A 14,061-nucleotide genomic window follows, 5' to 3' on the forward strand; every position below is an offset into this window, starting at 1 on the left:
TTACATTAAATAAAAAATTTATATTCACCGAGGATGCGGTTTGTAATTGATTTCCTCCAGTCATTCGTCACTAATACCATTCTGCCCCAACTTTTATGTGAGGATAGTTATCTTTATGCATTCAATTACAAAGTAAGCAAGGTTTTGCACGATGGCCAAGCTTGTGTTTTAAATATTATTGGATGTGAATTGGATTTGAAATGGAGTATTTAGTACTATTTTTAACGTTGAATAGTTGGAATTTAAAATATTTACGCATTCACTTATATTAACAACAGAACTGACTGTACGGATTAATTGAAACTAGTTTCAATATTTCGTGTGTAAAAGTGATGGAAGGCTTTAAGGCAATTACGCTACTTCGAATACTATCCTCTTGTATGAAGGTTGAATATTTATCATTCATTCTGTGTGCGAATCATAAGTCTAATCAGAATGTATGGTGAGTACCAGATAACAAAGTTTACTACATATCTGTCGAAATCAATTCATACTTGACGGTATTTGACCTTGTGTGAGAGATTGGCATTTTTTTATTTTAAGACATGTCATCCATTTAATCAACTAAATGCCATCTTTATACCCGGAATTAAAAATCTCGAACTGGAGTAGATGCAACGAGTTTTTGCTGAGATGTTGCAAAAAATTAATTTTTTACGGCCCTAGCAATTCTTCTACGTCATCGGTCCACCAATTTTTTTAAAAGTGTGTGGTAAAGTTTTAAAATAAGATATTTTTATCTTTTCTTTTTTTCTGCCCGTCACCTCGTTATCAATATACTTGCAAAAAAATCGACGACATACTCTTTTACAAAAAAAATGGTTGATATTACGAGTTCATGGCGAATATGTTTCTGCTTCCCAGCTACTCTTCGGTTTTTCTCATGGGTATCTCTAATTCTGTATTCTTTTTTCAAAGAAAATAATTGGAAATATTATAATATTGATCGTGTGCTAGCCATCCATAAAAAAGCCGATATCAGTTGTTTCTTTAATCATTTTTGTCTTAGTGATTTTTTTGCTATGTTGTGTATAAATTCTAACTACCATTTCTTGTAATAGTAAATGGCTAATACTTTGTGCCAATTTTTTCCATGCCTTTAGCAGTTTGGATGCTACGAAATCTATCCATGCAATAATTATTATAATCAACCCTGGCTGGAAATAAGCCAACATTTTGCGGAGGGATGTCATGGAACAGCATATTGAATGATAAACGAAGATATCGTTCCACCTACTTATTTCATTTTAACAGCTTACTGCATGTTTTTCGATTGCTACACAATCATCATCAATTAAATTTCGATTTTTGATCCTTTATATGACACTTTCGATAGCAATCGATACGCATTCACATTATATACGTTTCCGCTGTCCCGGTAAACTATGTTTACTATAGCCAGACAGTTTACATTGCATTGTTTCTTTTGCGTATTTGTTTATGTTGTGGGCATAGTGATATGTTTGCGTTAGCAGAAACTTAAATTATGAACAATTGATAACGTTTTATTGCAATTTACATTAATACATAATGAAAAAAGGAGTTTGCAATTTGTCCAGCTATAATTAAAAAAAAGCAATGTTCTTAATTTGTTTCATTGTTGTTAATTATTATTATTATTATTATCATTATTATTATTGGCTATTTTGTTTTATTCTTCATATTTATTATTCCTTTAAAATTATTTATTTTTCCTCTATTTTTCGTGGACAATAGAAACACGTGTTCAATAATAATAAATAGAATTTATCAGGCGAGATTGGGAATCAAAAGTTTCATCTTCTATCAAACCCCTCGTCTTACATTAACTGTTTGCAGATTAATACATTGTCAAGTTGCTCTTGAAATTAAATGCAGTGAATAATGGTAAAAGCGACATGATATTGACTCTTCAATCAAGAAACAAATTTTAATTGTGTAGTGTATTGAGTTGGTAAAATAAAATTATGAGCAGTACGATGTCTTTGTACATCATTGGCTGGAAATCTAATAATGAAGCCATACAGCCATCCAACCATTGCGAAACCAAGCTTGATCCACCATTGTGAAGGACTTTTTCGGTATAAATAAAGCGCCCAACTGATTCCTGGTCCGAAAACATTTTTAGTCCATCAATGTTTGAATATTGAAATGAACCAATAATGTGTCTCATTCGCAAAGTGGGGTTCCCACGGAAAGTTATGGGTTGGTATAAAATTCATCAAATACCAGAAAGTTTTTATTTGCTAATCACGTTCTATGCCATTTAGAGGATGCCCATAGCTACGTGTTAACATAATGGGGTAGTTTCCTTCATCAAAGAAAACGAAAGGCATTAATTGCGATTCGTTATCCACCATTATGTATTCATAATACACAAATTATTTGGTTTTAGAAATCTCAGTGTAGACGAATTGTAATGGTCAATTTTAACCTCATTTGAAAAAGGCCAGATTGGCGCCAGAGAGACCAGACGCCCATGCGATGCCACTCCACGTGACGTCACAGGGATCCAGATGCTATACGAGTAGTCAGGAGTTTTACATCGTCTGAGGTTACCAATGCATGCATGAGGCAAAGAGGCCAGGGAAACATGTCTTAATAATCACCTATTTAAACTGCCTATGGTCGGAAAGTTTCCTTCATTAGATACGGTATTAATAATCCTTATTTGACCCAAGCGCTACCTGCTAGCAGGGTAATCTGCTACCTACTAGCATCCTACATCGTATTAGCGCTCAAAGCCTCGCCCTAAGGTCACCTCACATGGTGGCAGCGGGAACCAGAATGACGCCACACGGGCTTTTCCCAGAATTCATACTTATCCGTCGGGTTTTCGAGCACTTGAAAATTTTCACTTTTCATTTGATCGCGAAAAATAGATATCGTCATTTAAAAATATAAAAGCTTGAAATATGTACTCCGGGACTAATAATCTTTCGATTTAGGGAACTAAAAAAATAATTGGAAATCACCCTATTGTTAATAGGTTGGGCTTTGCAAACACTGAACGTGTCGGGACGTGTAGCACACAATTGTGAGTTATCTTTTCTGTTTCAGGTTCACTCGTACGCCCTCGACTGCCTTTCTTTGTAACGGATGTGTTCGTCGTTTGTACCTAGGTGCGCTGAATCCGGTGAGGCATCAAAACATGAACACCCCAGAAAGGGAGAGGATGGTGCCAATTCCGTCGGTCTTGTCCGTCGATTTGTGGAATTGCGGAGCGAAGGAATCCGGAGTCATAACCGCTGCTTTTTTTCACAAGTCGAGAGACCGACGATCGTAATGGCATTTTTGCTCTGCCGGCAGAATTTTTCCTCCCGCGCCCCGTTTCATTTTCTTCGGAAACTCACCGACACCATATCCCCGCTTTGTCGCACCAGTCCGTTCCGAGGGCATCAGCCGCAAAAGTGCCAATTTGTTTCGAGTCTTGTTTCCCATCATTACGGAGAGGTAACCATTGCGTTTTCACTGTTCGCGAATCCTTTACAGCCGCGGTTGGCGTAAACCTATCGAACGGGGAAACGGCGTAGGTGCTCAAGTGAAATGAAAAGAACTCCTTTGTTCCATCAGTTTTTTTTATTACCCTTGAATCGGGCATTGAAGAAGTTCCATTAACTGCCCATTATGAAGGAGAAACCGTGTGAGTAACTTAGGGATTTATAGATTTCCGGATGATAATGATAATGTGAGTGATAAAGTGATCTTGAAAGTTATAAAAGATACAGTATCCGGCGTGATACGGTGGAAATATTTGATATTCAGCTTATTTAAAACACTTGCCTGTTTCCATACTCTTTTATTTTCACCGACCACGGTATCGGCAACTTGTGTCATTATCAAGGTACCTATCAAAGACCTTGATAGTGGCACAAGTTACCTAAACCATGGTCGGTGAAAATAAAAGAGTGTGGAAACAGACAAGTGTTTTTAATAAGCTGAATATCTTGAAAGTTATTGCTTAGCTTTCTCTTGATTATTTAGATGGTAGATCATCAAAGTTCTAGAACTTTACCATTTCATATGTTGTGAAAGTTTAAAAAAAAATTAAAGAACACCAAGAATTTGATACGCGATATATTATAATCGTCATCGATTTGGTTATTTTTTCACAACCAATTAATGTTTTAGCTATTTAAAAATCGTTTTCCTGGAAAAGATAAAGTAATGAGTAATTCATCACTCTAAAACAGTGAGTAGAATGAAAAATCCGGTCATTTATTTGTTAAAGGTTTTCACTCTTCTGTCCTCCGTCGCAAAGTTTTTGCATTCACGAATCCGCATCGTAATTATTTGGCATTGAGGTGTCCGGTGCAGTGGCCGAGACCGGTACCCAATATACTTCGATTGGAATTCCTGAACTTAACACCATTAATGAATTTATTACCCATTGTTTTTATAGGATTAAAATTTTGGTTCAAAATTTGCGAAAATTGTGATGAGGATAAAATCTATTTTTTTTACTTGGAACATATCCTGGAACAGTCAATATATATAAATAATTTATCAGTACCCCAAGGACAGCATGACAATTTCCTTAGTACAATAATGTTGTAGATACTGGTCTTCTTTCAGGTATGGGCTAATAATTTACTGTGCGAAGTATTGGACTATGCGTAGGGTCGGATGAAGGTCGTTATTTTGGTAGTTCATTACTTATGGTGGCGCCTTGATTGTATGCCTTATCTTACAGAGATAATGCACCTGAGATGTGATATACGTAGACGAGTGTCTTTTATATATTCATCAATTATTTTTCAACAGTGTTTTTATCCCGGTGAAACAAGAACTAACATTGCAGAGCCTATTAAAAATTACCTTATGTTACGTCGGCCTCGGTGGTGGTGGGGATAAGTCTTCGCCTACCATCCCTTGCCCCTATCTAGTGCATTGATGAATGTGGTATTTTACTGTTAGTTGTTGAAACTCCCGATAGATAGTCCTCATTGTGCTTTTTTCGGGGGCATTTGAAGTAAAAAAATTCTAATAATTACAGGGGGCCACTTTTCCCCCCAATTTCCGGAAATATCAGGGGGCGGCCGCCTCCTACCCTCAATCAGCCACCGACTGAGCTTACAATGGAGGTAAAACGCTCTTTATGGCCCATCTGCGATTGTTTACGAAATCAAAATGCCTTTTGACTTAGACGTTGGCACAGATTGGGTCGTGGGGGTATGTGGAGACAGGCCGTCGTGGCATAAATCACGCAGGGTCAGTGGGAGCGCGGCTCCTGGCTGCCGGCCGCCGAGACCACTCTGTTTCACTGGCGTCTCGCGCCGTCGCGTCGCTCGGCGGCGCTTAATTGAGCGCAAATGGGAACGCGGACGAAACCGCAAAGAGTTTGTCCGAGGGAAGGCCTGTGGGTGGTGTGGAGGAAAGAATTCCCACTCCACGATCTTCAGGAATCCAGGGTGAGATCATTATTACTTTGTGGCCGTCACTCATTGATGTCACTCACTACATTTCCTCTCTGTATGAAAAAAGGGTCTTTGTATACTTGTGACCATTCATCCGTTTTTAACTTATAAATTTGACATGTATTTGGCTAACACTAGAAGGACGGCAGGGGTCATTTGACCCATTTTCAGAATTCAAATTTATTTTTCTCTTATTAAAATATTTTTTTAAATTTTGAAACTTTTTGACTTTGTTCATTTTGGTCTATATTTTGATAAATTAGTGAAAATTCAACAATAATGTTTTGTTTTAAATTTTTATGACGTGTTATACCTAGAAGGACGGCTAGGGGTCATTTGACCCACAACTGGTTTTCGCGCTATTTTCTTGTCCGTGGGCACTTCAGTACCATGTATATCATATAATCAGCAAGAGGCTAGTGTGGTAGATGATTTGCTTTATTTTGAATCTGGAAGTACCCGGTTCAATGCCAGTTTCGTCCCAAGGGCTCCTATCTGTATTCGAAAACCTAGGCATAGCGACTTTTGCACAATCTTTCGATATTTTTTGGGCAGCAAAGGGAAATAAAACCTTTTCAATCCTTGATTTGCGTAAATTCATGTAATTATGATATTTTAATTTTGTTTCATTTATTGTTCAATGATTATTGTATTACCCACACCGGAAAATCGTCACGTATCCCAAGAATTGTTTTCCGTCGTCCAAGATAAAGAGCTCTTAGAGACATTACTTTCAATATCAACTCATCAGGTCTACGAATAACTTTCAATTTTCTGGCCTGACGGCACTGTCACTTGACCTAGCCCCTTTGCCGTGTGTCCAGCATTAGTGCCGCCTGACCCCGTCGGGGTTTGGGGCGGGTTGACTGCACTCTGCGTCCTGGGGAAAAATCCTGTCTTTTTTTTGAGAGAGCAGAGGAATTGGGTGGACTGTAATATTCTACTGTAAATCCTACCCTAGGAATCCGCACTTAGAACGGAGAAGAAGCATTACTGCAAGTTCCTGGAAGATACGACTCAGGATACGGTTGGCGGTTGAGTCCCTGCCTTTCGAACGGCAATTAGCGTTACTTCTGAAAATGTTGTCCTTTTGTAAGAATTTCTAATGCTCTCCAGCTCTCTATACCTCCAATGCAACTAGAGAAGATTCTACCATAATGCGCTTTCGTTTGTAGATTTTTTTGCATGCATATCAGTAGCGAGTTGAGGAAGAAAGTAAGAAGTTGAGAAATATATGAAGAGAAGAGAATCGTCGCGATTCAAATAGCTGTAGGGAATATTGAAGATCAGTCTGGAAGTGAATCGTAAACATCAGTTCAAGGACATTCTGACCAATCCATCAACATCTGCGTGTGATGGAAGCGACGACGTCCAAGATAGTGAATCCGATGGTGACTTTGACGTGATAGCAAATGCACAGCTCTATCCAACAAAATGCAGCTGTCCTTTTATGAGGTAAATTCCAAATAAACCAGACAAATTTGGAATCGAGTATTGGGGTTTTGACAGATGTGAAATGAAAATACAGCCTAAATAAATGTCCAAATTGTGGCAAAGATGATGATTGGCCATCAAATCAAGCGTTGGGGAAATAAATAGTTACTAAAGTGACCGTAACATAAGAATTCAGGAATAAATGTAACTTGTAACAATTATTTTCCATCCATCCAGCTGGCAGGAAGTCATAAAAAATGGAAAACTTCTCTTGCATGGACGATCTGAAAAAAACACGCGTGACGCACAAATATCCATGACCCCTAAAATAGCCATGTAATCCATTCAGCGCGAGTGTTCAGAAATACCTTAGGCCATACTCTTACGTAGAATCAGGCAAACTAGAATAATAATGTACTTTCACACAGCAGCATGATCACAGACGACACTATTTCCGAAACGAATAAAAGAATACCAGAGACCATCCTATTTCATAATAAAAACAAAGCGGGAGTTGATATGATGGATAGCATGTATCAATTTATTTACACGTCTCCAAATCCAACAGCCATATCTCCACGGGTACAAAAAAGAAAAAGGTGCCAAATACCATCAAATTGAATCATTGCACCAATTTCCTTTCCATTTTCCAAATTCCTTTTCATGTGCAAATGGCTGGTGTCCTAACACCCCCTGCCACACGCTTTTAAGCAGCTTGCGGGTTAGTGTGTAGATTTAGATTTAGATGAATAAATCGTCCAATGAACGCATTTAGCGCAAAAATATTTTGTGGAAACAGCGCTGAAAAAATACTGTCTGTCTGAGATTTACAACAAAGTAATAAGTTTTAAAAATTTTAATGCAAATTTTGTAAACCCAGTACCCTATTGTTTTAAAATTTAACACAACTTTTGTATTGTGTGTATGTATTTTCATTATTTGATTTGCAATCGACTACTACATACGGTTTAATTCATGATTCTTTAAAATAATTGTCATTAACTTTTGACGATGGAAATAATATTTAATAATGTTAAATAGTGTTTTTAATGAACTGATTCAACAATTAATACGATTAAACTGAATATTGGTTGAAAATTAGGCGTTTTATTTCAAAATACATTTTAGGGGTCAAATGACCCCTTGCCGTCCTTCTAGGTAGAGCGAAACTCCCGTCCTCCTAGTGCTAAGGTAAAAAACTGTATTTTGTAGAAAATTTTGAAAAAGGAGTTTATTCCAAGGTTTTTTTGGAGAATGTCTAGTCAATGAGGTGATACCGGCAATGACCTCACCTTTCCTTGAGGTAGGGGGTCCCTCCCTTTTCCGATGACCCTGTCCTGAAAAACTTGTCCAATGACCCTGAATAGGGCCAATCGAACGATCATTTTACGTACTGGTCAGCGACTATTTCATGTAAAGCACTGTATGAAACAAGTATCCAACGCTTTTATCGATGGATTTTTCTTATTTATAGGAAAATCCTCCAAAATTGTTGGCACATAAATGGCCGAGCCAGGTTTCGCTAGAAACTCGCGCCCTCCTTGGTTTTATTTTTGGCCTTGGGGTAAGCGCGTACCTAATTTTCCACTCCCATCCCTTTCTTCCCCACTTGAGGGATCGAGGCTGGGTGCCGTGTCTAAAAGGATACCTGCGAAAGCAGTGGCGTAACTATTGGGGGGATTAGGGGATAGATCCCCCCCATAATTACGCCTGGTGATGTAACTGGCTAACACGCCGGACCGTCCATCAGGAAATCTGGTTTTTAATCCCGGCTAAGCTAAATATTTTTTCAGGACAAGCTTCATCCTTGGTGTCTATGAATTAATTGATTAAAAAAATAGAAATAAACACCTTTTTATATTGCCCCTACTCGAATAAAGGTGGGTATGTTGAATATTTCAATGCGCTTTATCCCCGAACCAGCCAGTGATATACTTATAGAAAATAAGAATAATATTAAGCATCCGTAAGGTCAATTTTTTTCAGTATATTCTTGTTAATTTTGTAATTTTTCGGTAAATGAATCTAGGCTATTATACAGTGTTGTTCATTCCATCTTATATTTTAGGTAAAGTCTTCTGACGTAAATAGGTTTTTCCCTCGTAAATTTTACTAGTCTTAATCTCTACGATCCTTTCATTTTACTTACTTTTTCCTACTATCACACCATTTTATTGATCGTCTTCTATTTCTCGGAAATTTGTCCCGTTTAAGCAATGTACTTTTCTCTTATAAGTTTTCCCGCGCTTATGGGACTAAATCAGTAGATTTCTTCGCTCAATAAGTAATAAGGCTTTGTTCTTTAATTGTGGGCTATTTAAGTATCTTGCAGGTTCCATTTGTCCCTCAATAGAAATCTGCCGTGCGTATGCTAACAGCGTTGCTGCTGAATGCTGCCAATCATATGCAGCTCTTTCATGATAGCTTCTATGCAATGGTGAATGTAAAGCAATTATTCAAGAAAAAGAATTCGTAGGGTCACTCAGTGCCATAGGTAACCATATTTTATCTCCATAAATTGCCCCTTTTGAAATATGCCTGCATTGATAGGAGTGTAAATGTCTTTGTGGTGACGATCGACTTTCTTGATTGGATATTGGTTAGCTACAATTTTAATGATGATATTCAATGTCCTCAGTGCAGCCTTTGGTAGTGGTAGCTTTGCCGCTAACGTGAAAGGAATTTCTCCGATACTGTTGTCTGACATCATTTAAAACGCTCTTCTTTTGGAATGATTGATTGATTTCCAATTGTATAGAGCCATTGCACAACGGACCTTGATTACAGCCTAAGTTAGAGGCTTATGCCGTCCCAGATATTTTATGCCACTAATTTCATACAAAAGTGTTCTTTTGCCCTTGGTCGAGTAAATTTTACAACGGTATCTAATGCTTGGCATCAACAAGTATATGGCATCATTGTGTTATTGTACATACATTTGGAATTTTTAATCTTGATGGAATTATCATAATTTATTTCACATCATTTATTGTGATTTTAGTTCATTAGCCGTAATTTTCCAAAGCCTTTGAAAATTGTACGTGTAACGAATAGTTTTGCAATAATTTTTGCTTTTTATGATTACTTTTTACGAAATGCAATTATTATTTACTCCTTTTATTTATTGTTTCCAATTTTTATTTACTCCGATGAAGGAGGAAGCGTTACTTTCGTAGTAATCGTTACTTGCTCGTAATCGACGATTACTTTATTGATTTCCCTGATTCACAGTCACCTACTGATAACTTCGAATCCCTGAGTACCATACTTTGCGTGTTTAGGTACAGCCAATCTTATTTTGAAAGGTACTTACGATGGGTACAAAATATGACACCCCTTGTGTTGTTACACGTTTTAACTGAAAGCATTGCAGGTGAAATTGCAATCAGAAATTTCTATGGCTCATTTCTATGAAATATGAAATTTCTACATTTTTCTAGCAATATTCGACAGTTTTCCGATGATCTCCAGAGTGGACCATGTTACAAGAAGTAATTGTTACTGTAATTTTACTGCTAACTTCTTAAAATCAGCATTTTATCCTCGTAATGAACCCAGTTAATGTCCATAAATACTTCTGCGAATGGGTGGGTGAAAAGTTTATGTGTTTGGGCATGGCTTTGGAATGCAATCGGGAGTGGAAAAAATAAAGGGGACAGGCTGCCAATCTCAATTGCCATTGCATCAAAAGAACACGGAATTGGAGATGATGTCCATCCCCTTGGCGTGTCATCCCTTTGAATTTTCATCGCTACGTTTTCCCTTTGAATTTTCTCCTCTCTTTCTCAGCCTTAGCGGTAAACACATTTGTGTCTTGGGTTGCAACCCTTCCGCCACTTGAACGTTGTGGAGAGAGAGGGTAAAATCCTGGGCGCCACGTCTAGACATCTTAATGCAATCTTCTCGCGGGCGACGAGGCTTGTATGAGATGTGGCGACCGTGGATATCTCGCGGTAGGTCCCTCAAGTCTCTCATGATCAAATCTAAGTGGTGGTCATATTCTTGTGCGTGCTCCCTTGCAGATTGGAGTCACGCGTGGCAGTATTTTTTTAAAATCATTTACAAATGTCGCCGTCGTGTGTTTTATTCTGACGCCTAACCAATTGCGTCCGATTTCTGGGTTTCGTCACCCCCTCATGTTATTCTCCGGAGTCCAGGGCTATATTTTCTCCAATCGGCTCTAATTCAGAACCGTATGGAGGTTTAAATAAAATCTATACTGTAGAAAATTTTACTCAGGACTTTTTGTACTGGAAAATGATCTAGTTGCGGAGTAAAATTTCTGTCCAACTCAGGGAGTGTTAAAACTGTGGTAATATACCTCCTTTTTTGGTATTTCTGTAATGTATTTAAATGCAGTATATTTTTCTCTTTGCTTGATAATTTTTATGGTGGGCCTCATACAAGATCATCAAGCATATTGTGGTCAAATTCCTCGAGTTTTAAATGAAGAAAATAATTTACGATAAAATTTAAGAGTGATATACGGTAATGCACCCTCTATCGCTGAATTGACTGTCATTGGTTCTACCCGACAATGTTTTTATTCTGATTGCGTTAGAAAAATTTGCGTACTATGTTTCCAGATTGTGAACTCTGTTTGTTACTAGAAATTAAGAACAACCAACTCCATCTAAATCAGTTGTGATTACAGTTCGAAGATGCCTTGTAATAGAAGGTGTTTATTTCGAGCTCGGTGTTCTGCGAAGCGCATGTTTCATTCCAATTTTGTTTTTCTCCTCTCGTTGAAAATATTTTTCTCTTGGAGGCATCTTTAAAATTTTATATTTTTATGTTCAATACTTTATATTTTATGCTAATTTTAATTTTAAGGCTCGGTCAAGAACCTCTGGTTACGACAGGATTTAGGCGTCAAGTCGCTAATGCATATGGTGTTATACCGCCTCCAAAAATCCAAAACATTAATACCTCGCGTGGTTAACAGAATGATAAAAACTCCAGCGCACACGGGAGTGGGCGGGAAATTTATGCGCGCGCGGCAATTCAATTTTTCGCGCGCTTTTGACGGCGCGTAATTCATATTTTCCGAGAGGTTTGGGAAGAAAGAAAAAAATAAAGGATTTCCCAGCCATACGGTCCTTTTCCTTTGCTTCCACCTTTCCCGACCCTTCAGCCACCTACCCTCCCAACAAATAAATACTCCCACTTGTCCGTGGCATGTGTTTTACATCATATTCCAGCCTTAGCCCTTCCCCTTGACCCCTGGGTCCCTTGGAAGCTTCCGACCTCAACGCCAGCTACTTGTACGCCGCCACTAATGCCCGCCACACATTAACATGCCGCTCCGACAGCGTGTGAGGACGGATGGAGGGAGAAAGAGGAGGTGGAAGAAAGTGTGTTGGAAGGTGGAGGAAAATGAAGGAGAAAAAATTGAGGAAGGATAGGGAAATGCGGAAGGTTTTGCTCGATTCATCCACACCTCTGCGGAGGAGTAGGGTGCAAGAGGAATCACTCATCCTGTCTCCTAATCCTGGCCCCCACACTCTCGAGGCAAGACCGACCCTTTTTCCGGCACCTTTTCATCCCTACCGTACATCCCACGTAATATCCATAGTCCCGTAAGCTCCTTTCATGACAACTTAACTCGGCATATCTCGGCTCAAATTCACCAACTTCTCTGCGTCCTTTTACCTTCTTCTTTTTACCAAACCCATTCATATTAAAAAAAAAGATTTGATGCTTTCCCGGCGAATAATTTGGGTAAACTCTTCTCGGGATTCCAACCAATTTAAATTCTCCCAACCGAAATTCTGGCAGCCCTGAGGATTAGCCCTGAGTTGGAGCTTCAAAGGTTGGTTAGCATGGAAAACTTTACCCTTTGGGAATCCCGTGAAGAGTTTATCCCCATTCATGTGTTTCACCTTTTTCTTTGTGATCATATCTGTACTTAAATCCACACTTTATTTTAAAATACTTGATGTTTCAACACGTTTTACCATAGTGATGGTAATGTGGGAGTAAAATGATTATGACTCATCTACATCTAATACCCCGCAAACCGCCTAAAAGGCCTGTGGTGTTTGGACACCAGCCTTCACACATAAAAAGGAAGTGCTCTAAGGAAATTACGACTAGCATTTATTAAAGTCCTTTATGGTTCGGCGGAAAAAGGAATTCCCATATGTATCCGTTTAGCAAAACATCTCTCTTAATTTACCGATTCCATCGGACCTGGACTCTTTTTAGTTGAAGGGATTGGTCGGCCTGATATAATGTGCTGACATAAAGAAATTTATTTTTTTAAGCCTAACTGTGTTGAAATTTAAATTCCTGCCTGATTTGATTACTTTCGCTTCCTCTTCTTATAGCGAAATTTGCGTATCGAGAACTGGAAGAACGTTTGTCCACGGTGGTGAATATTTGTGGATTTGGGAGACACTAAGGAAATTAAGCTTTATGGATCAATAGCCTTGTAATAAAACTGAACAGCTGCAACAAATCTTTCTGGAATGTTGATGTTGATATTACTGGAATGGAATGTTGATTTGAATGAGCTGAAGTATCCTTCTTCAACAAAACTCAATATTTTCACCAATTTTGATTGTAAGAAAAGGGAGAGGTACTGAGTGCATTAAATGCTACGCTCGGACTGGCACATGGATGCTTTACGTATCAAATGAGCCGGAGGAAGTTTGAGGGGAAAATAAATATAGCAATTGATTATTTCGTGGCTATAGTGGAACATCCAATGTTCTTACCTGAAATCACATTAACACCCTTAAGTTTAGCCATGATACGAAGAGTTAAGTTGTTGCAAAAGAGACTTTATCCATTTCATTCAAGTCCCTTTTCTTGAAGGATGACCTTCACAGCTTTAAATTCTCTCTTCTTCTTCAATGGCGTCCTCACATTATTTTTTGTTGTAATAAATTATCCGAAAGCGCAAACATAGGGATCTCCTACTGTGAGAGCGGAAGTTATCGCTCAGATAATGTACTGGTATTCGAGCTCTGGGAGAAGGAAGATTTGATTAACGCAGCGTGGCTCCCAAAGGCAAAGCCGGAGGTAAAAAGCCAGTCGCACAAGGCACGTAGAACTGGACAAGGTGTATAGAAAGTGAGAGAGAATAATGTTTACTTTGGAACCTACCGTACCGTCTTGGTTTCTGCGGTGACATCCTCGCTAAGGAATGCAAATGATAGCTCATAGCTATGCATCATATATGCATGAGCCTTAAAAAATCACAACAGACCCTAAACGCCATGCGGAT

Source organism: Ischnura elegans, chromosome 9, assembly GCF_921293095.1.
Source record: "Ischnura elegans chromosome 9, ioIscEleg1.1, whole genome shotgun sequence".
Taxonomy (NCBI): domain Eukaryota; kingdom Metazoa; phylum Arthropoda; class Insecta; order Odonata; family Coenagrionidae; genus Ischnura; species Ischnura elegans.